This window comes from Pseudorca crassidens, chromosome 18, assembly GCF_039906515.1.
Source record: "Pseudorca crassidens isolate mPseCra1 chromosome 18, mPseCra1.hap1, whole genome shotgun sequence".
Taxonomy (NCBI): Eukaryota; Metazoa; Chordata; class Mammalia; order Artiodactyla; family Delphinidae; genus Pseudorca; species Pseudorca crassidens.
The window spans coordinates 1,129,228-1,150,272 of record NC_090313.1 but is presented as its reverse complement, the minus strand read 5'-3'; the positions used below and the strand labels follow the sequence as shown (position 1 = coordinate 1,150,272).

The following is a 21,045-nucleotide window of genomic DNA, read 5'->3' as shown; positions in this document are numbered from 1 at the left end:
GGCCATCAGCACTAATGCCCAGGACCTTCATCACCTGAAGCAGAAGCACAGTCCCGTGAGCACTCCTGCCCCAGCCCCACGTCCACACGCCCACCAGGCCTGCCTTCCCTGGACGTCTCGCGCGACGGCAGCATGGCCCTGGCCTCGTGTTCCAGGCTCCCCCGCGTGTGGCCCGTGTCAGGCGGCATCTCTAGGGTGTGGGCACGGCTTCACTGGGACACCCGCCAGTGTGTCGGCTGGTTGTCAGGACGAGCGGCTCCCCGTGTCCGTCCACCCGGCAGCTCTGAGCCGGGGGCCAGACCGGCAGCAGTGGCATCACTGGGCGCCTGGTTGGAAAAGCAGACTCCCAGGCCCACCGGTCCCGCAGCCTCAGGAGCCGGCCCACGTTTGAGAACCGCTTAAGGTCCCAAAGCCGGCGCCTCCCTGCCCATGCCTCGCGCTGCATTCCAGGACAGTCCACAGCGTTCTAGCTGTCCCAGGAAGCACGCTTCTCCCGGTCACGGATGCTCAGGGGCCTCCCTGGTGGCTCACGTGGGCATGCCTGTCACCTCCCCGACGACCGTCCCGCCCCACCCCTCCAAAGCCGCCTACTCCCCCTGAACGAGGCACAGCCCTCAGCTGGGCCCCTGAGGCCCCCACGGTTCCCGCTGCCAGTGTGTCCCTGCGTCCAGACCCCTGCGTCGCCCACCTCCCCACCCCGAGGCCCACCCCCTGCCCCCAGCGCTCTGCCATTTCCGCGGAGGCCATGGTGCTTCCTTTCCGTCCCACGCGGTCCCACAGGAGGGTCGCACCTGCAGGGGCCAGGCCTCCCCGTTCAAGTCGCTGGGCGGTTCTCGGCAAACGCGGGAACAAGGAGCGCGCTTGGCGCTAACGGGGACCTGCCCAGAGGGGAGGATGACCTTGGCTCGTCACCCGCCTTCTCTCAGCGGAGCAGCAGCCATGCGGCTGACCACACGCACCACCACGCAGAGGAAGCCAGGGCCAGGCGAGGGCGCCCACAAGAGCGAAGGGGGTGACAAGGGGACGCGGGAAGGGCAGGCCCCGTGGAGGCAGAAAGGTGGGCAGGAGTCTGGAAGGTGGAGGCTGGGGGTGACCGCCCCTGGGGGTGACAAGGGGATGCGGGAAGGGCAGGCACAGTGGAGGCTGGCTTGAGTCAGAGAAGGCGTGACGCCCCAGGAACATTCCGGAACACAGGCTTCCTTGAGCCTGGGGCCCAGGAGAGAGGCAGCTGGAAGGCACGCGGGTGGGGTGGGGGGAGGCGGGACCCTGCCAGGGGTTCCGCGAGTGAAGTAATAAAAGCTTCAGAACGATTTCTAAAGGGCTGTGGGCTGTGCTCAGCTGTGATTCATATGCACGAGTGTCTCTGGGTGGGAAGGATCTCAGGCCCACCCTGCAGGCCAGGACCATGTGTCCCCGGCTGACTCAGGCCTCGGCCGCCTGCACTCCCCACCCTCGGGGCCTGAATACGGCTGCAGACTCAGCCCCACGGCAGCCCCCGGGGCTCTGCATCTCAAGAGTTGTTTAAAACTCCAAAGTCATTTTCAACACCACGAAACACCACCAAGTTTACCACCTCGGCCGCTAGACACACCTCCTGTTGTGTGGAGGAGGAGGGAGGGGCCCCCAGGACCTGCAGCAGCGACGGGCTCGACAGCTGGGCCTCGCCAGGCACAGCCCCCAGCACCCACTCCACGGGGAACTGAGGCCCGGAGGCACCCGGCAGATGCGAACCAGGGGGCGCCTGGGCTGCTCCCACACTGCGGGCGCGGCTCGGTCAGAGGACACAGGCCGAGTCTGCCTCTGCCCGAGCCCGAGGGCTGTGTGCACAGCGTCCGCCCAGAAACAGCTGCCGCGCCCCAGGCTTCGCGACTCGACTCCACCATCCGTGGCAACGGCCTGCTCTCCGGCTGCTGGAGGACCGCGCCGAGGAAGAGCCCAGGACCCGCCCGGGCACGAGATGCTGCGAAAGCGCGATCCACAATGGCCCTGATCCCGGCGGCCGCCTGGGCGCGGCATCGCTGCGGCCCTTCTCCCCGCGGCCACCACCCCGACCGGCCAGCGGGGGGACCTCCACGCCAGGACGTGGGCCTCCAGGGTCGGGCTCCTGCCCAGCCATTCCCGCTGCAGACTCGTCAGGTCGCAGGGAGCAGACGGGCACCGGCCTGAGTGGGGACCAAAGCGTGCCAGAGATGCCCACGCTGGTCGCGGCCTCACCCCTCACCCGCAGGGCTCCATGCAGCGCACAGGCCGCACCCTGGAGGCCGGAGACAGGGACCCACCCCCGAGGGAGCCCCGCCGTCATCCCTTCCGGGTCTGGGGGCAGAGTCTCGGTGAGTGACCAGAGGTCACGTAGAACAAGCAAACAGCAGAGGGTCAGTCTGCGGACTGGCTTCCCCAGAAGGTGTGCGCAGCTCCAGGGTCTCGAAGGGTAGACGGCCCGGCCCAGAGCAGCGAGCAGCCGAGGCAGGGCCCCTCTGAGCTCGCCAGCTCGGCGGTGCCCACACTCTGTGGGGTCCGGCAGGAGGAGAGGCAGGCTGACCAGCTCAGACGCGCAAGACCCCAGGTCTCAGATCTTGGCACGCGCACCGTCGCCTGGCGCCGACTGTACTGCGGTCCGCCACTCGGGACCCCCTCAGGGCAATCCTGGCCCCATCAAAGCACGAGGGTCTGAGAGGCTCGGAGACGCCAGCAAACACAGAATCTCAGGATCCCAGGCACGCTGGGTCTGTGCCCAGCACCCCAGACTTCGGCGCCCCAAAGGGAGCCCCGTCTCACGGCACACGGACCCGGGCCTGGGGGGCTCCTGCCACGAGGTGACCAACTGCCAGGTGCAGCCACACTGGAAGCTGGGCCCAGGGCCCGCACAAGCCAGCCACAGCGCGGCCCCTGGGGTCCGCGAGCATAGGCCGTGAGCCCCCCAGGAGCGCCGCCTCAGGCCTGGTCGTCGGGCGTGGGTGACCGCGGAGAGCATCAGCCCGCTTCCGTGAACCCGCTGCCAGGACGGCCTCTAACCCGCTGTCCCTGCAGAGAACCGCAGCCTAAAGGCCGCGCTGGCCTCTGGATCTGAGTCTTCGTGGCAACTTTAGGACGGAAGGAAACGGCAAAATTAAGACTTTGGTTTTTCCTTCCTCATTCATTACTGGAAAGAGCAGCCAGGAGCGAGATCAGGTTCCACGGCAGAGACACGGTGCTGTTTGTCCCTTCGCTCCTGAATCACAGCCGCGGCAAACCTGCGGCCCACCCGGGTGCACGCGGGTGGCCCACCTTCTCCCAACCCAAGGCTTGCCGCCGCCCCGGGGCAGGAGGCCCCGCCCACAGTGCGCAGAGAGGAGGCAGTGGGTGGTCCTGGGCGGGGCAGAGGGACCCCCGCTGCCTGACAGGCCTGCGCCCCAAGCTGTGTGAACCACGAGGGGCAGGTCCGTTCACAAGAGCAGCAGAAGCTCGGGGCGCAGGGAGCAGGTGCCGGCCCTACGACACCTGCGCCGAAGCTCCTTACCCCTGGGTCTGGCCAGCAGCACGGGCTCCGCGGAGGGCGCCCAGGGCGAGGGCCTGCGGGGAAGGGGACTCTGGGGCCACCCGGCCGAGGGCAGAGCAGCCCCGCCACCGCGGCCCCTGCGTGGGACCTGCCCCCCACTGGCCACCCACCTCCCCCAAAGCCACTGTCACATCAAGGGCCACGGCTGACAAAGCAGAAATCCACCTCCGCCTCTTCACCGGCCTGAGGTGGGGACGCCTCACTGCAGAGGCCCCGTGTCCAGGAAGCAGGGCACACGTGCCCGCAGCCCCACGGCCTCCCCTGACGCCTGGCTACCATGCCCACAGCTGCCGTTTCTTCTCAAACTTTCAAAACCATGTTTTAAAGGCCATGAATACATCTACATCTAGGTCTCCTGAGGCAGGGGTCCCCAACTCCCGGGCCACAGACCGGTACCGGTCCGTGGCCTGTTAGGAACCGGGCCGCACAGCAGGAGGTGAGCGGCGGGCGAGCATCTGCCACCCCCCATCACTCGCGTTACCGCCTGAACCACCACCCTCACCCCCTGTCTTCCAAGGAACCGGTCCCTGGTGCCAAAAAGGTTGGGGACTGCTGTCCTAATAAAATAATCCATAAAACAAAGACTTATGAAGGATCGATGTTTATTATAACAATATTTATGTTGGCCAAAAGAAAGGGAACAGTTAAATGTCCAAAAACAGGAGATTCCAATGGCCTGGGCCCGGCCTCCAGAGCCGACGGCAGGACCCCCGGTGTCCAGAGCGCAGGAGAAGCGAGGGCCGGGGGCTGCAGGAGGGAAGCGGGCTGCGACACAGCAACCAGAGTGGAGGTTACGAAGAACTTCCAGTAACACACAGAAATGTTTGAAGGGGAAATTTAAGGGGCATACGTAATACACACGTATATATGTGTGTATTTAATATCTAGTAAGTATATGTGCACACACAATATATCTCCATATGAAAAACAAAAATGGAGAGGAAATAACTGAACAGAAGAACCAACATGCTAACAGTGGCACAGCTTTCAGCGGGGAAATGAGTCACCTTTCTCTCAACCCTGAAAACTTAAGAACTAGGTTTTCTAAGATTTCTACAGAGCCTCCACTATGTTTGAACAGAAATGCTTCGAAATTCAACCGCATCTGAGATTTATCTTAAATATAAATTTTAGGTCTAATCTCTCTCTCACCAGCTATTCCTTCCTTCTACATTAAACACTGACAGTCAATTTATTATGTGTCATGATAACAGCCATTTCTGATAAGTAAGTTTAAATGTAAAATGACAGAGTGTAATTCAGGGCTTTGCGAACAAATGCCCCCTTTATTAACTCTAAACTAGAAATTCACTCTCAAACCCCACTGAGGCCGAGAGCTTCCAGCTCCAGAGGCTGAGTCCCTGGCAGGTGGTAAATTAATCACTTAATCTTATTAAGTGTTTTCTGCTTAAGTCCCGAACCAGCTGGGTCCAAACTGTGACACATGCCAGGAAGTCACCTGTCCCATCTCAGGGCACATGGGGGGCACACAGTCCATGGCCACTGAAGGACAGGCACAGGCTCTTTTAGAAGCTCTATGTTTGAAACTGAGTTTTATAGAGAAACTCTTTTTTCGTCCTCTTTTTGAACACTTTTTATTACAAAAGAAATACATATTCATTGTAACCGGTAATGCTGCGTAAGCACCTACAGATAAGGTTCGTCACCAGCCTCCCTCTGCCCGCCCCACAGCCCTGAGCTACAGCAGCCCTGCTGGTTCACTTCCAGACCCTGCGCTGCACCCTCACAGCCCCACAGGGAGGAAATGTCGGGGGTGGGGGGAGAGCCTTAACTTGGTCACTGAAACAGGATCACTGATCACGGCTTGGCGAGAGCGATTTTCTCTTTACCACGAGACATGTCTGCTTCCACCCATGGATCCAGGGACGACCCGGCCACCCTCAGGACGTGGCACCAACACGGAGTGTCCACCCCACTACCTTGTGCAGGCAGGGCTGAGGGCGAGGCCGAGCCACCAGGGAAAGTGTCTGCGAGCACGTGGCCTGGGCCCCGCCCGCCTGTCCCCCACCTCCCAGCCAGCCTGTCCCGGGCATGAGCGCTCGGCCACTGTGAGGTCATCACTTAGACAGAAATGTTTATTCTTATATAATCAGATCGGTCTATCTTTTTAGTTTACTGACTGCTTAGAAGTTCTCCCACATTCCAGAGGTTATTCACAATATTCTCCAAAATGTTTCTGATATCTGGCTTTAGTTTTTCACTTTGTAACCTTTAATCCATTCGGCATTTGTTTTACATGGTGTGAGTTAGGATGTAACTTTTTTCAAGCCGGATGCCAAAGAAGGCAGCTCCCACATTCTCCAGGGACTAAAACGCATCTTCATTGTGGATCAGGTGCCCATATATGTTTTGATCTGCTTCCGTATCCTCTGTGATATTTTCTGTCTATTAGGAATCTAAGAATATCTACCTAACGTTTTTGAGTCGACCGTGTCTGCCTACTAAAAGGTGACTGACATATATGCAAGCTGACAACCCCATCACTTGTCACCCTCCAAGTGATAATCACATTTCCACACACTAACTTATACACCAGCTAATAAGCCAACACTGAACGCTCCACACTTCCTCTTTAATTTATTCTAATCTGAATCTAAGCATCCTCTTCCCGCTTAACAGTCTACAGTGCCTGAGCAAAACACAAAACTACAGAAACTCCTCCGGCCGCGTGCCCTGCCGGCCGTGTGCCATCTGGGCCCCAGCACCTCACCTGGGGACACTCGCCCTCCCCAGAGCACCTCTATTTCAGCTCCCACAATCTGAGCCCTTGGCTGGCCTGGCCTGGCCTAGCCTGCCCGTTTGTTAATCAACCAAGGGCCAATTAGCCATTTTCCATGAATTAAAATAAACCGCCCTCATAGAAGAGCCCAGTCCTAACGCCACCACCACGTCTAAGAAATGAAAAGTGCTTCCAGCTGCAGCGGCCGTCTGGCGGCCCCTCCCCAGGGCAGTGACGGAGGAGCAGCCCCGATGGCCGGGTCAGGGGACCGGAGGCGAGAGGACCGGAGAGGGCCGAGGTCAGGCAGGGAGCTGGGGACGAAGGCCAAAGGGCAGGGCGGGGCGTCAGGGAAGGTGGAGGCCCAAGGGCAGAGGGAACGCTCCCTGAATTAGCAACACAGGAAGCAGCTACCACTGTGTGTGTGTTACAACAGTGGAACAGCGGCCCAGGACATCTGAAACCCAGAAGAAAGGAGGGAGGAGACGCAGAAGCCTACGGCCCTCGCACATCCCGAGCGCCCTGGGTGTCTTTCCCGCGTTTTCTGTTCCACTGGCTGGTGATGGCAGATGTAACGTTTTGTCCCCACCTCCCTCAAGCGCGGCCCAGCGGTGCCACTTCCCACCCCCATTACCCGCCCTTCGAAGGTCTGAGGTCCTGCCCCTCACGCCCCGCTCCCAACGCGGGCGTCCCCCCATCCTCCCAGGGCGCCCCAAGCCTCCGGGGTCAGGGCTCACGGCGCGGCTGTGCTCTCCAGGACAGAGCCAGCACGACGCTCCGAACCAGCCGCCTCCCCGCTGTCACCTGAGATCAGCAGCTGCCTGTGTCCCCGTCGGTAAAAAGGGGACACACCGCCTGCGAGAGGCCCGGCTCCTGGCACTCTCCCAGGGCAGGCGCTCCCCCGGGACCATCGGAGCCCTCGTCTTCCCGCTCCCGCCACAACACAGGGGCCGTCGCTGTCACCACCTTGCTTGGCTCTCTTGGTGCCAGACCAGCGGGGAGAGGCTCCTGCTGCGTGTCCGGACCCACCGGGTCCACAGCCTCACACTGGAGGCCGGGTCCACGGCAGGGTGTCACGCCCCCAATCACACCGACAGCGCTTCCGCTCGCGTGTTTCTGAGCCGAGCCAGACGTCCCGTGTAAGTCAGAGTTCTTCCACGGAGCTCTGGTTCCACAGTTATCACCGTGAAGGTCCAGTTCGTCACAGAGAGGCGTCCAGAATGACAGAGGCAGCAGCGAGCAGACGGGTGCCACTCCCTTCAGAGCTGCAGGAAGGAGGCTCGGGCTGCGTGGACGGTCAGCGCAGATCCAGACCCAGACGCAGGGACGCGGTGCCCACAGCCTTCAACGGGGTCAGCATCCCAGGCGTTTCCCAGGGAGACTCTTCCGAGGAGCCGTCAGGCCCTCGGGTCTGACCACAGGCCACGCGGGCCGGCCAGACTCCTGGGCTCTGAGAGCCTCCCCACGGCCGCAGGACGTTCGGCTGCCTATTTCAGTCCAAAGCTCTCGTCTAGAGAAAAGCTTTAGGCAGGCAGCAGGCACTCTGCAGCGCTGGGCACCGTGCTCTTGGTCCCCTTCACGGCTCTGCTTTGTCACAGAGCTCTTCCCACCAACCCAGAAGCCCAGCCAGGTCCTCGGGGCCCGTTGCCGGCTGCCTCTCTCTCGACGTCCCTCCAGAGCTCGGCCCAGGTACAGCCGGGTCTCGTCACGACTCCCAACCACCGACAGCTCCAGACGCGGGGCCGGCCCCTGCGCGGCACAGGCTGAGAGGCCGAGCCACGTTCTCCCAAGCCGAGGCCGCCTCTAAGCCTGCGCCACTCACCGGGCACCAGGGTCACGCACCCACGCGGGTGAGACAAAGGCCCTCGGCCTCTGACCGCCACCCGCAGGCCCCTCTCCGCTCCGGCTCCCAGAGCAGAGGCTGTAGTCGGCCCCGGGTGCGGGACCGCCCTTTGATTCGGGGGCCTCCCAGCTTTGAAACGGGCCGACAGGTCGGAACCCACACGGACGTGTGCACGTGGAGCACAAACGTGCCCCGCTTCGCGGCTGCCGGCTGCCGGGCTGGGGTGACCCAGGCCCGAGGCACCCGACGTGCAATTACAGCTGTTCACGTTCTCACTTTGCGTTTCTATGTTCCCCACACCTTCTTCAGGGAAGATGTTTACTTCTGAACACACACACACACACACACACACACACACACACACACACACACACGGCATCCAGAAGGCACTTGCTTCAGTCCTCAGGGGACGAGCCTGGGGAGCGGGCAGCCGAGACCCCCAGACGGAAGCACAGGAGCCCCCCCGCCCCTCGCCCCCGCCTCTCGCTGCACTCCCCTTGTTCTCTGTCTCCAACCCTGGGCTCTGGAAGTGGACGGCGCGTGGCCCAGCCCCCGGAAGCAGGTCCTGGGGGGGACCCGGCACTGCTGTTGTCCTAGAGCTCTCTAGGGCCGCCTGGGCACAGCTGCCTGACTGCCCGTGGGCGTCAGGGGGACACAGAGGTAGGCCCCGGCCCCGTGGGCGTCTCCTATGGGTTGGAGGATGCCTCCACCTACTCGGTCATCAGCCCGCATGCACCTCACTGCACAGGGACACGCTGCTCTGGAAACTGAGAAGCTGAGCCCTGGTTCACGCCTGTCTGGGGCCCGTGGAGACCGGTCGGCACGCGGGACGGCGCTGAGACCCTGACCTGGGCCTGCAAGCTGCCGGTGTGGCAGCCCAGAGGACGTGGGACCAGCACCGCCGCCACTCAGGGCTGCTCCAGGTGAACCAGGTAGAACTACAGAACGGAACACTGCTGATGCCACCAACGAGCAGAGAGAAAGTTCCAGGGGGCTGGCGGCTCCAGGGAAGAAGCACCAGGTCCCACACCCCATGCTCGCACGCAGGGCCAGCCTCTCAACAGCACCATGAAAAGCCTCGGTGCTCCAAGTACATTCGTGACAATCGCCTTCCAGAACAGTCTCTAGCCACACGAGCTGCTCAGAGCAGCTCAGAAGTAAGAGCAGAGCGTGTGGAGTCTCCGTGCACGGCCGGCGATCGGGGCCTCCCTGGTGCAACCTGAGCGAAACCGGCGCTTCTGGGGGCTGTGCGCCCCCGAGCTGTGGCCGGGGTCACCATGCACAGAACGCAACCATCCTGAACCTGCCCCGCTGACAGGTTCCACCCTCCGTCTAATTCCAAAGAACAGGGGAGGGGGTGGATTTTAGTGGAAGCAGCAGAAGCCAAAAGCAGATCAGACCGTGGGGTCCCACCCTCTCCTGCAGACGCGGGGTGGGGGGGTGGGGGGCGTCCGTCCGGAGCTGCCAAAGCCGCTGGCCCCCGTGGGAGCCGGAACCTGGCCGCAGGGCAGGGAGGATTTCCCCGCCCGCCGGGAAAGCCGGGCCCAGGGCCAAGCGCAGCCTTGCCGATGACAGTGCAGGATGACAATGCAGGAAGCACGCGGGTGCCCAGCTCAGCTGTAAGGGAGCAGACCTTGGACCTGGGCCCTCGGACCCCCTTCGCGTGGGACACTTAAGCAAGACCACCCGGCCCCGCCCCAGAGGACCCCCCAGGGAGAGCCCTCAGCGGGTCGAGGGGGAGAAACTCAGGAGGGGGAGGGTCCTGTCCTCTCCCACGTCCAGGTGGGCCTGGCAGCCTCTTCATCGAGCTTATTCATCGTCAGGCCTCTGGTCCCGAGAGTCTCCCCCAGGACAGGCCCCGCCCCCTGCACACCACACCCTAACCAGCAGCTGTGGCTCGGGGCGTTCCTGCAACCTCCGAACAAACAAAAGGAACATCAAAGAAACATCTGAAAAGGCTGTGCGGATCCCCGTCACCCCACGGGGAATAACCACCATTGCTTTCAGCAAACTTCTAAGAAGGAGAGAAACGTGCGAGTAAGGAAACCAGTCCGGTAGCCTTCGTTACCCGAACTCAGGGCTGAGACCTGTTAGCTCGCACACGCTTCCTTAATTTACCCCAGTTTATGCCGAGGGCCCCGGCGCCCCTGCCCTTTGCCGTGATGTGAGGAGGCCAAACCGCATTTATCTGCAGAGCTTAAAAGTGAACTTCCCTTGTCACGTGCTACTGTGTATTCTGGACTTCCTGGGGTTTCCTTTATTAGACTGGAGTCCAAGTCTATCTCAGAAAGGACTCTGGGTCATGTCGGCCTCACACTTGTAAGGGGGTGAGGAGGACAGTTAACCTGCGGAGGGGCGTGGAAGTGGGCGCATCCCTGCTCTGGGGCCCTCAGGGACCAGCCACAACACTGCTCACGCTGCCAAAGGGCCAGCACCTCATCCTGCCTTTAAAAATGCCTTATTCTCGGCTGGTCTTTACGGTGCATGGGCCAAAATGAGTGGAACATTATTATGTGTATGATTTTACTTATAAAAGCAACGTGTTTTTCTTCACGAACCTTGTTTACCCTTTTTTTTTTTTTTTGGCTGTGTTGGGTCTTAGTTGCAGCACGCAGGATCTTTGTTGAGGCATGCGGGATCTTTCGTTGTGGCATACGGGCTCTTCACCGCAGCGTGTGGGCCTGCAGCTGTGGCGCGGGCTCCGGAGCGCATGGGCTCTGTAGTTTGCGGCACGAAGGCTCTCTAGTCGGGCGCGGGAGCTCAGTAGTTGTGGCTCGCGGGCTTAGTTGCCCTCGACATGTGGGATCTTAGTTCCCTGACCAGAGATCGAACCCGCGTCCCCTGCATTGGAAGGCGGATTCTTTACCACTGGACCACCAGGGAAGTCCCGAACCTTTGTTCACTCTTATCCATTAATAAAATTGGGACAAGTTTTTTGGACGAGCCTGAGAGTGGGTTAAACACATCCTCCAAACTTGTTTGGTGTTGGTTTCTCAGCGGCCTCATTTCCATGTGTGGGGAGAAGCAGACTCTCTAAATCACTGGTGAAATGATCCACGTCACCCGAGCAGGGGACACGGGAGCTAGATTCTCCCCCCACCACCCCCCTGGCTAATGTCTGCGTGCTGAGAGCACCCCCGGCCATGGAGAGGTCACCGCTGCAGGGGGGCACGGCGACAGTGCAGTATTCCCAGCCCACAGAGGTGGGTAAATATTTACACCCTTGTCCCACTGTGACAGGCTGAGCAGTTTCCCCAAGCATCTCCCGGGCGAGGTTAGCACAGGGGGGTCAGGGCAGCTGTCCCTACCCACCTGTGCAAGTCCTGCCCGTGGCGCCTGTGTTTGGGGGCTACAAAGACATCATAAGACAGCACCCTCGATTTACAAAATAGTTAACTGATTCATTAATACGCACCACCTGTCATAAAAGCATTGTGCCATAGAGATAAAACCACAGAATGATCCAGAAAAAAGTTACAGAATTCAAAACATGGTAAATAAGCAACTGTCACCTGACGTCCACAGTATCTAAAGGGGGACTGCTCTTCCCATTTCTTCCCAGACCCATGCCGCCCTGTGTGAGCTTTTTAGCCGGGCTAAGTGCTCTGTGCCAGCCCGGAAGCCAGAAGCACCTGCCGCTCCCCCATCCCTGCCTCTCTCGGGGAACACAGCCCCTAATTACGCTGCTACAGGTCCCTGCTCCCGCAAAGCCACACTCAAATGCGAGATTATGCTTCTTGGTTAACACTTCACCTTTAAGTCATCGGCGGCTGCCCAGAGGAGCACCGACACTCCGAAGAGAACTCGGGCTCGGAAGCAGCCCGCGGCGGAGCTGGTACCATCCCGGGGTCCCCTCGTGGGGTCGGGTAGCGCAGCTCAGACCGCACGGCCAGGGAGGGTGCCGCCAGACCCCAGGGGCGGCCACACAAGCCCACGCCCTCCCAGCCCAGCCCTTCCGCACAGACACATCCTCCCCGGGAGTCCGCGGCGCGGTCCTGCTTCCCACGGCTCGTGAAAGCAGCTTCGGCTCACGGACCCAACCTGGCGACCCGAGCAGGTCCAGACCCTCTGAGGCTCACTCGCCTCCAGCGTGAAGTGAGAGCTGGCAGGACGGCGACAGTTGCACTCAGCCCTCTAACAGCCCTGCGAAGCAGCTATCGGTACCCTCACTTTACAGACACTAAAACTAAGGCACAGAGAGGTTAAGTGACTTGCCACAAGCTAGCTGCAGAGCGGGAGGTCGCCAGCGGACTGGCCACCGTGCCGCTGCCCCAGGGTCCTGCCGGCCCGTCCACGCCCTAAACCGTCAGGCAGTGTGGTGGGTCCACACCGCAGGCGTCTCTCCCCCAGGCGAGCATGGGATCTAGCTGCTCCCTGCCCGCACGCTCCTGAGGAGAGGCAGAGAGCAGAGGACACACGCGCGGGTCTCACCGGGGTCCGATGCCGCCCCCACAGCCCCCTCTCCCGGGCACGCCCCGTGCACAGTCAGGCACTGAGCTGCGGCGGGGGGGGGGGGGGGGGGGGTCCGCCCACTAGGTCCGCACTCCCCACCCCCAGCGTGACAAACAACAAGTCCCAGAGCAGGGCCACCTGTCCCCGGGGGGCGGTTCCCTGGCTAGAACCGGGGCACTGGAGGAAAGTGGAGACGCCTTCCGCCGCGGCAGGGAGCTCAGGACGGGTCTTTCGGAGCCCGATGGGGAGACTGTCCCCCCCGCAGGACGTCTGCTCTCAAGGCAGGAACTACGCTCACTGGTCACCCAGGAACAAGCGCATCTTAGAGAACCCACGGGCCGTCCTGCTGTTTTCCGCTCTGCTCCTCGGGGGCAGAGCCCAGCAAGCTCCTCGGAGCCAGGAGACCCCAGGGCCAGGGGGACCTTGCAGAAGGGGGCCTGCTGTGCCCTCACTTCACCTGCAACTCATGTTCTCAATGGTGCTTCTCCTCTGTGCCCTGCTCTGCACCTTCTCTACAGGGACCCCACAGGTTACAAAAACCCTGAAAAGGAAGAGACAGAGGACCAAACCGCGAGCTGGGGCACAGCCCAAGAGCCTGGCCCAAGGGGGTGGCCAGGTCCCCGGAGCAGGCCCGCCCTGCCCAGGGCCCTACTTTACCTAAGGTGGTTTGCGACCCAGAAATTCAGACACACTAAAACAGACGTACAGTGTCCTGTCCGCCACCCTCCCGGCCTCTGCTTTCCAAGGAAGACGGCACGTTTCAAGGACCCCAAGACGCCTTCATAACAAGACAGACTATTGTCGTCTGCTACTAAGAGCGGGAAGCAGTGACCATCAAGGGGCCGCTGTAGAGGCGTCCCCTCCCCAGAGCTGTTAACCAGGGTGCAGGTACACCTTGGGACAGACTAAGCCTTTGAGTAGAAAATGGTAAGTTAATGTTTAGTTTAGTTTTAATGATAAGAGTAAGTGCTGCCCTTGTTCAATGGGGGTCACTTTACATATTCAGAAATTAATTCTGCACATACAGTTTCTATTACTTCTAAGAATTCTCCAGGTTTGGAAAATACATTGTGTGCAGAGTGTGTGCGTGCGCACGTCTGCACGCGTGTGCATGTATGTTTGTGCACACGTGTGCACACATAGGTTCCCGTTCCTGGGAGAACAGGAAGAGAGCAGGGGACCCCTTCCAGTCTTCCTTAGCGCCTCCCCAAGACCTGAAAATCTCAGTCATTATTATTCCCATAAAAGCGTGACTATGCTGATGGTTTGTCTTATTTATCCTTTGATCTGTAGTCTTGGAAGGCAAGGCCAACGTTTCCCATGCATCCTGTGAAATGCCCAATTTATGGCCCCACGGGCCCACGTGCAGCATCTGCAGGTGGCGTCCAACTGCCGTGGGACAACCAGGGAGGCAAAGGTCACCCCCCACCCCACCCCCGGGCCGACTTCACCTAAAGGTCAGCCCATGCGATGCAGAATCGCCCCCCAGACGACGCCGGAGCACTTTTTGCAAGGAGGAGAGCTTTTGGAAACTAGCTTTTCCCAAACGGTCTTTGTGATTCACACGTTAGGTCAGGCTCAGAGTTCCTGCCGCTGCCTCAGGGTGGCCCTTACACTGGCCTCCACGGGCCCTGATACAGAAAATCAACACGTGTGTACACGCCCCCAACACGTCCCAGGTCAGATGCACAGAGCCCTCCCACACTCTTCGGAAATATTCTGTCCGAAAAGGGTGCCTCCACCGCTTTCAGGCCCCGGTGACAGGAAACCTGGACTGGCCTCCTGCACGTGAAGGGCTGAAGAGATCTGTGTGCTGGGGGCCAACACCCACTGCCCCCCAGCCAGCTCCTTCCGGCCACAGAAATTCCTGCTTAAGAAAACCCAACACTCGGGGCTTCCCTGGTGGCGCAGTGGTTGAGAGTCCGCCTGCCGATGCAGGTGACACGGGTTCGTGCCCCGGTCCGGGAGGATCCCACATGCCGTGGAGCGGCTGGGCCCATGAGCCATGGCCGCTGAGCCTGTGCGTCCGGAGCCTGTGTTCCACAACGGGAGAGGCCACAGCGGGGAGAGGCCTGCGTACCGCAAAAAAAAAGAAAAAGAAAACCCAACACTCTTATATTATTCACCAAACTGGTGGGTCCTCACACAGATACTGATAGGGAAGCGGGCTGGGCTGGGGAGAGGCAGGAGGAGGTCTAGTAACAATTAGAACTACATTGCTACTAACTATAGTGAATCCTGTGTGGGCGAAAAAGAGGTGGAAGCATCTTGTTCAGGACCCAGGCTCTGCCCTCCTGACTGGACAGCCTGCCTGTCCGGGAAGGACACCGGCAGCGAGGGAAGGGCCCTCGAAGAGAAGGCCAGAGCACCCTCCGCAAAACCAATAAACAGAAAGTCAGGAGACTGAGCAACACTGTAGCGACCAGGGGTTTTCTGTCCCCGAGACCCTTCCTTCCGGTCAGGATGTGCACAAACACATCCTCGGGTCCAACGCTGAGAAATCCTTTCTCCAAATACGGAGGCGGAGCTGAGTGGAGCAGGAAATGATGAACAGAGAAAGGAACGCCACGGACTCCAGATGGACGGGGCCAGCTGGGGCTCAGGAAGCACAGGGTCCTCTGCCCTTCCCCTCCCAACGCCCCAGGAAGCATCGCCCAGGAGCTACAAGGTCTCCGGGAGCACGGCCAGGAGAGCCAGGGGGCCATGGGGCATCTGCAGCCCACCTGGCTCGGGCGGCTCGGGTCCCACCAGGCAGGGCACCCACTTCCAGGGAGCTGGGCTCTCTCACCCGTAGAGCCGGGCAGGAAACAAGAGCCTCACACCTCGGGGGGCGAGGAGGCCCCCCGGCAGCCCCCACCCACTATGGCTCATGCACCCCCGTTTGCAGTACTTCCCTGTTCACCTTCACGTCCTCTCGCTCGATCCCAGCATACTCTCCCAGGCAGCCCCGCCCTGCCCGGGGTCCTCGGAGCTTCTCAAAGTCTGGGGGCTCCCACCTGAGCGCAGCCAGGAGAGAGAACGGGCCAGAAACGCACAGGAAAAGAAGCTACAGGAAAAACCCGGCTGTGGGCCTAAAATGTGAAAGGTGTCTGACGCACATACAAAATATTAAAGAATCAAAAAGTGCAGAAAAGACGCTGGAGTCACAGAAAGCGCAAAGGCAGGCGTCCCAGCAGCGAGGCCCCAGGGCGGGGCGGGGATCCGGCCAAGCCGCCCTCAGGGCTCTCAGACAGCAGGTGCCGCCCAACGCACACCCCCAGACCCCCCAGACCCCCGGGGTCGGGCCCACGCGGGCCACGTGACTCTGCAGCCTCTGCCACGACGGGCAGAAGAAAGGACAGCAAGAATGCCTGAGACACAGGAAGCTCTTCTAAACTCCGCGCACCTTGCTGCGCAGACGAGGCCGGTTCCCTGGCACCACGGGTCCCGGCAATGGGAAAGAGCCAGCAGGAGCCGCCGTGGGCCTCCCGGCCTCCCCCGCCATCACCGCGCGGTGACACGACACCACGCACCTCTGCCCCGAGACAGGCCGGGGGCGTGTGTGTGCGTGTGTGCGCACACCCGTACTAGGACGTGAGGCGCCCCCGTGAGAAGGTCAGGGCGAACCACCCCTCCCTCAACTGAACGCTCTGCCTCGTGGGGTGCAGGCCTTTCTCAGGGGAGCCTGGGGACACCTCGCTCCTCCAGAAGGTCCTGGACACACCACACACGGGTGGGGTGTGCCCTCCATGGGAACATCGCATACACAGTGTCTTCTGCCCTTGAAACTCACTCCTAGTAGATAAAAAAAGTAGATAAAACACCCAGTCGTCAGATCCTAAGCTAAAAACTGCTTGTGGCCGTCAGCCCCAGGACGGGCCAGCAGGGCCCCCTGAGAAGGGTGAGCTCGCCAAGCCGCAGCCCAGAACAATCTGGAATTCCCCAGCCCGCCCTCACCCCAAAGGCCATGGGAAAAGCAGCCCCGGCACAGCAGCCCACTGCAGAACTCTGCAACAAGGCACTCGGCCAGGCCCCCTGGGATCTGCACACCGATGGGATTTCTGGAACCAGCTCGGGTTCCAGGATCTCTGCAAGCAGCTCTGTACCACCATCTGAGCCCGGCTCTGGGAAGTCCCCAGTCGGCTGGGTCCAAACAAGCAAAGGCCCAGAGGCTCCGGGCCTGGGGCTGAACCACCTCCGGCTGGAGTTTAACTGCCCCACTTCACCCCTCCCCGATGTTGCCTGCCTGGCCCGGGGGCTTTTCCTGCGTAAGGCAGCCTCTGGGCCTGGGTCCCACCCCAGCAGGAGGAAGAGATGGTCAGAAGCCAGACGGCAGCGTCAGGAAGAAACAGGGCTGCTCCCGCCCCCAGGGCAGCCTGCAGTCTGTCCACTCGGAGGCTGGCCCCCCGTGTAAAGCATGGTCTCAGGTGAAATTGCTCAGGTGTCCAGCAGCTCAAGACACTCAGCTGGGAGGTGGTCAGCAGGCCCTGAGCCCCGGGTGTCCTGGCCTCTCAGGACCACAGGTTCAGGCACAGGTGTCACTCTCCTGAGAATCTCCCAGAAATGCTCGTTCAGAGATTCTCAGGGAAGGAGAGGCCTTGGTGGGAAGTGAGCTGTCTACTGAGGAAGTGACTTGATAACACACCCAAGAAGGCCGTTCCTCACTGACCACAGGAGGAGTGCCTGGCCTTGGTAATTTCGAGTTCATTACAGGACAACTGAGACAGTCACAACCTCTCCTGCTGTGTGACTTCGGGAAAGTGACCTGGCTTCTCTGGGCCTCGGGGGGTGGGGGGTAGTTAAGACACGTGCCTGCACAAGGCACAGAGTCGTTGCCAGACTCTGACAGGACCACGTTCTGCAGGGGCACCTGCTGCTCCCCGGTGTGTCCAGGGCTCCGCGGGCAACGACGGATCCGGTGTCGTGGAAACGGACAGAGTGCACAAAATCAGACCAGTCCCACAGAGCAAAAAAGGAAAACGACAACTTTTTCCTCAGAGGAAAAACCACACAAGACAAAGCCCCAGAGAAGATCCAGGGCATGCGTAGCTGCCCTCAACCACGGGGGCCTGGCGACGGGGGCTCCTGGGAGGGCCAAGGGGCGTCACAGGAAGGAGAGACAGGCCTGACTCCACACACGGGTCACACCCGACGGGACCCACTGTCGAGTCCAAATCAAAGCTGCAGAGAAAGGCGGGCTAGTTACCAGCCCCCTAGTCGGCTAAACATCCCGAAAACCCAGAAGCCCAGGCCCACTCCTGGGCTCCCGACGCCCTGGGGGGCGCGAAGGGGGAGCCGGTCCCAGGAGAGGCCGGCGACCAGGCCCTGGTCCTGGCGCTGCCGCAGGTCCCAACGGCACCGGTGGCCGCCAAGCCCAGAGCGAGGCTGTGTCCAGAGCACCCGCGGGGCGGCCTGGCTGGGGAAGCGGCCGCCGACCGAGGCTCCAGGCTCTGAGTCACCCTGAGTCCGAGAGAGACGCGGCGACTTTGCCGGCCTCTGGATTTCATCCCGTTGGCAATGGGGGCCGAGACAGAGCACTCCGTCACACTTGGGAAATGATTCAGACAACGGGAAGAGAAACTATGCGAAGAGGGAAACAGGCACTGGTGTGACTTAGGAGTGAAGGGCACAGCGTTCCCTCAAACCCTGAGCGGGGGCGGTCCAGCCTCCCCCAGGCCTCCACGGCAGGTCTCAGGCGTAGACACGTGGCCTCACCAGCAGGGCCCTTGCCCAGATGCTGACTGGCCCTGCCACGGGCTGCAGGCTTGTTTGAAAATGCAAACGAGCGAGGCCAAACCTCAGGACGGGCCGGGCTGGCCCGGGATCTGCCCTGCGTGCAGAAACACAACCCGTGTTTGCAGACACTCGGAGGACTAGGGTCACGACCTGTGGTCCCACGGTCCACTCGTTGATCCCTCACTTCCGGCAAAGAAGCTTCCGATAACGAGCAGCTCTGAGTCTGACCCAAGAGCCGTCGTGTGGAAACGACACGTGGGTCCCGGGCCACGGCGAGAACTGGGACGCGCGGTCGGGGACACTCGTCCGCTTTTCTCTAAGGAGGGTCACGAAACGTGCATTTACACCGCAACTCGAATGTGTTCACTGTTAATTTTGGAAGTTGCCTCACACTTAAAGAGAAGCACAGGGTCATTTGTGTGGATGGTGGGACTTCAAATCCCCTCTCATCCGGGTCAGCGTTTCCTGAACACAGGGCTGCAGCCCGCGCCGCCCGCGTGTCTGGGTCCGTTCGAGGTCCCCTCCCGGGCCAGCCCTCAGCCCGCTACTCACTCGCTCCTGACCTGACGGCAGCCCCGCACTTCTCCTGCACCGAGTGAGCCTTGTGTGTGTCTAGGAGATTATTTTATCTTTCTGGGCCTCAGTGTCCCCTACAGAACGTGTTCATTCCATTTTTTAAGTGGTTGTGGTTTCTAAACTCTTTACTGACCTATCTTATACATCCTAGTAATATTCTTCCTTTTTCAAACAGACCTTTTATTCCCTCTTCCTGCTAAACCATTTCCACTCTCCCCAGCCCCGGGGTCCAAGTGACAGACGTGTGTGGGTCTCGTCCCCACACCTGCACACCCGTAGCTGTTGCCTTGCGCTTCTCCGGGACCTTTGGAGACACGCTCCGCATGCTGCTTTCTTTCCAGTCACACCCCACGGACTTCCTGCCTGTCACATGGCCGGGCCGGGCTCCAACCTATTTCTCTGAAAGCTGCATAGTATTCCAGGCTGTGGAAGCTCCATAATGTAACTGCCCCTTCACTGGCGTTTATCAATACTCTGTCTCCCCATTTTGCTATCTGAACGTCCCACCGACTGGGCACAGCTGGAACACAGACCCCCATGCTGACACTGGGTGCCGGGGACAGACAACCGGCGAGCCCTCCCCACTGCTGCCTCACCAACTCCTCCTGACTTGCTGAGCTGATCTCTAACCCGTTACAAGATTAAGAGAACAAGAAGCTTCAAACTGTACCAGCAGTCACACCTTGCCATCAGGACCGGAGCAATGCAAGTGCCTGTGTCCACACAAGCTCGCTGAGCTGCACAGAAAGGGCCTTACTCTCCCCTATTGCAGAGGAAGAAACTGAAGCAGAGTGGGCTCAGATGAACCTGAAGTTGCAGAGTTAGCGAGAAAGGTGGCCGGGACTCAGTCTCAGGTCCCAGCCTCCCCTCCTGAGCCGCCTGGGCCCAGCATGGACCCTCCTCGCTCGGAAGCAGCTGGGGCACCTGCAGCCTCCACCTTCCAGTGTGACTTGCAAACCTCACTTCTCGGGCTTAGCTGCTCCCACTGTGGTTGTTTCTAAAGCGTGATGCTCCGATGTCCTGATTTCCCAAATACTCTCCAGAAGGTGTGAGTGTTGACACACACAAGTGCCTCGTTAGCTTCAGAGAAACAAACCCAGACGTTTTCTGCCAAATGGTGTTTTGCAGCCCCATGACCCGTCCACGGGGCCCCACCACCTGCAGACCCTTTTCCCTGCGTGCCCGGGGCTCCGTGGACTGCAGGTGGCCCCGCTCGAGGGGTCGCCTCTGGATCTCGTGCCCTGTTCAATCGCACCTTCACGAGTTCTGTCCCCTCCAGCTTCCGGCCAGCACCTGCACTACGGGCCGTGTGCGCACGCCCCGGTCCTCCCACAGGCGCCAGTGGCCCGGGCCCTCCCCTCAGGGGCACCGGTGGCCCCTCCTGTCCATGCGCGTTACCGGGCAGGAGGCAGCAGGCGAGGCGAGCTCCCGCCCCCTGCAGGCCAAGACCCTGGGCAGGTGACTCCACGCGGGCTTGTGAGAGCTTAGGTGCAATGAGAGAAGGCGCACGCCAGACCCTTAAGTCTGCACCCTCCCCACCTCACACGTCAGCACACGCTGCTGCCCAGAGGAGCCCAGATCCGCGGGCTGCGGCCAGGTGGCCGACCTCGCGGCCCCGTGGGCAGCGCCAGTCTGCACACCGGTCCTCAGGGGCCAAAAATAGCTCACGAGCTGCGCTCCCAGGTTAATAGAGTATCCAGGCTAATTTTAGCATCAGAGAGCTCCGGAGAACACGCAGCCCCTGATACCAAGAACCGTGCGTGGCCGGCGCAGCTCCCCACTCCCCGACTCACGCGCAGCCTTGCGCAGACGTCGGCCATCGTGTGCACAGAGCGTGTCCTCTAACGGAGCCTGTGACGCCCGGCTGCTGACAACCACTGCCACTTATACGCTGGACCGCCCCGCCTGAGCCTTACAGACCCCGGGACTGGTGCGCCACTGCCTCCCACATTGGACATTGGGTTAAAAAAATCACACTCTCGGCAGCGTGGCCCTAGAACCCTGAGCTCCCAGCCCCTGTGGTCTGGGGCTTCTTCTCCAGGCCGCCCAGGGGCCCTCCCTGCTCCCCGCTCCCCCAACCTGAGGGGCCTCCTGCTTCCGTGGGGGGACGTTTGGGGGGCAGACGGGCCGACAGCCAGCTGCTGCGTGGCCACGTCTGGCTGAATGGGGGCGCGCCGCTTCCCCTGT

The 21,045-nt window shown here is 60.9% G+C and overlaps 1 protein-coding gene across 2 annotated transcripts in view; it reads right to left on the bottom strand.

The window, feature by feature from the left end:
* Positions 1-21,045, bottom strand: part of RASA3 (RAS p21 protein activator 3) — an 89,168-nt gene that overhangs the window by 64,306 nt on the left and 3,817 nt on the right. Inside the window, exon 1 of one of the 2 annotated variants that reach the window (XM_067713015.1) lies at positions 19,036-19,211. The exons of the other annotated variant lie outside the window; for it this stretch is intronic. The gene's annotated coding sequence lies outside the window, so the exon portion shown is untranslated. Of the gene's footprint in view, positions 1-19,035; positions 19,212-21,045 lie in introns of those variants that run through there. 2 annotated transcript variants of the gene reach the window in all.